The 2,408-nt window shown below is 41.7% G+C and overlaps 1 non-coding gene across 1 annotated transcript; it reads right to left on the bottom strand.

The window, feature by feature from the left end:
* Nucleotides 1-37: 37 nt before the first annotated feature.
* Nucleotides 38-154, bottom strand: Trnal-caa. The gene is made up of 2 exons: nt 117-154; nt 38-82 (listed from the first exon to the last, which is right to left on the bottom strand). It is a non-coding gene; the product is annotated as a tRNA-Leu (tRNA).
* Between the last annotated feature and the right edge of the window lie 2,254 nt (nt 155-2,408).

Raw genomic sequence — 2,408 nt, 5'->3', positions numbered from 1 at the left:
GTATGTTTTACTCTCATTCCTTGAGTAATTAAAAGTTTGTCAGGAGTGGGATTCGAACCCACGCCCTCAGAGAGGACCAGAAAGCCCATGGCCCTTCTATCGGAAGGGAAGTTTACCTTGAGTCTGGCGCCTTAGACCACTCGGCCATCCTGACCTGTGTTCCAATGAGCATCCTTTTCAGATTGATTTCGCTTTTACATGAATAACACAGCTGTCAAACGGGAATTGTGTGGCGCCGGACACTTACGTGCGACCCGCGGATAATTTGCTGCTCCAATCATACTAGTGCTCTGCGTAATTTAACTAGCTTTTTGTTTGTTAAAGGTGCCATTTGCATCACATTCACAGTCTGTAATGATCGAGCGGCCTTCTCGTCTTTTAGGTATAACACATCCATTAATGTGTTATTAAACATTTCAAAACTGGCTGACAGCAGGATACATACGTGTAAATTATAATCTTTATTGTGTTGGAATAAACAAATAAATTTTCGATTTTGTTTGTCCGCTTTTTCAAGTACTTTCAGCGAGTACGAGAGTAACGCAAGTCCACCTCCTTTCCTGCCATCCATTCCCCCAAAGAGTGGTCTGATTATAGTTACATGACCTTGCGTATTCATATTAAATCTCATGCCTTCTCAAGTGAGTTTGACACCCTGGATGTGCACTGTTTATACTCTCTTGAGAAATATCTTTTGCATAAATGGAGCTTGAAAACACGTCGGTAATGTGATTCATGCGACTATTTGGGACTCGTTTCGATATATTTCGGAAGGTGATTTGAGTGGGTTAGTGCCATCACCGTCCACATAAATTCGAGGGAAAACATCAGTCACGTGAGAAGACCTTTGCAGAACCAGCACTACAGGAGGGAAAATGTGAAACCTGCCAAACAAATGAAACTAGACACGAAGTAATAATGCGTATGCACATTCGTTACAGATGTGTGAGTAGTTTTGTGTTTAAATGTGCGTGTAGGGAATATGTTTGTATATACTTACCGTTTGGGATATGATAGATAGGTTCCGTTCGTTTTACTTTTATTTTTTTATACGCTCCTTGGGATTCATTTCTGTTTCATTTTGATCTTTAAATTGAGTAATGATTCCACTTTTATTTAATTTTATCAGTATCTCCTTTTCCATTTATATCCTTAGCCTTTTCTCTCATTCCACGCCATTTCCCCGGCCCGTCCATTCCTCCTTCCTCCCCAAACGCCATAACCACTTGATGCCGTGACCCTGTCCAATCGGATACGCTTACGGGAGAATATTAACGCGTGACAGCTATAGCATGACTACATTTCAATATTCCTATATACCAATATGACGGGCGAATAAAGAGTGTTTACATCCCGGACAACCAAGTAAACGATCGTACTGAGTGAGTGAGTGAGGATCTGACCGCGGGTGGGGACGGTCTGAATAGTGAATGCGTCAAAGGAGGTGCGGATTAGAGTGCGTGTGGGAGGGATCAGTGGGCACGAGGGGAGAGGGAGTGATTGATGGGGCAGATCGTGTGGGGTGTGAGTGGGTATGAGTGAGTCTAACCCCCGCGGTTCGTATGTCATTTAAAGCGGAAATTTGTATTGTTATTTGTCTTTCCCAGTTACATTGGCATCAGATCATCGTTGAATCGATGAAAGATTAATCTGTTATGAAAATCTTATACTTGAAATATATAACACTAAAGCCGTTGGTCACTTCAACGAATGTTTGAGGAGGCTTTACTCTGAACGAACCGGAAACGTTTGAATATTAAATGGCCTCTGGGACCTTTAATCAGGCACGGTATTGTTCGAGAGGAAGTTCGCAATGAACATTTCCCGAGGTTATATGACGGTTTTGTCTTCACCCGATGTGACGTCACAGGCCAGCACAGAGGCGCATTCGAGGCAGATTTGGGAATTCTTCTCGGGGAGGTTATTGGGTTATAATTAACCCCAGGAATCCCAGAATGGAGGAAGGACTGCAGTCACATGCTTGAAAAAATCTTATTTAAGTATGAATTCTGCAACTTCATGAGAGCAATGGTGAAATGAAATTAATTGCAGATCTACTTAGATCATCACAACGGAAAGTCTGAAAGCCTAATATCGGTTGATTTATGAACTGATCGATTATTTGCCAACACATGTACTGTTGGGGCTAAGCTGCTACCTGTTTACACATCACAAAGCTGGGCGAAATTTTAACGATCAAGAATGGTATCAAGGAAACTGTATCTTACTGTATATCTCACTAGTGTGTATATATATGGTTTACCATATTCTCTAGTATGCATATACTCAACATCATATCTTCAACGATATCACCAGAAGTGTAACCAGAGAAAGTTCAAAGGTGCAATTAACCGTCAAATGCATCAGCATGATACCCAAAAACATGCCCGTCATGCCACATATATCAG

Source organism: Penaeus monodon, chromosome 23 (assembly GCF_015228065.2).
Source record: "Penaeus monodon isolate SGIC_2016 chromosome 23, NSTDA_Pmon_1, whole genome shotgun sequence".
Taxonomy (NCBI): domain Eukaryota; kingdom Metazoa; phylum Arthropoda; class Malacostraca; order Decapoda; family Penaeidae; genus Penaeus; species Penaeus monodon.
Note: the sequence above shows the minus strand (reverse complement) of the source record. Positions and strands in the feature narration are given on the sequence as shown.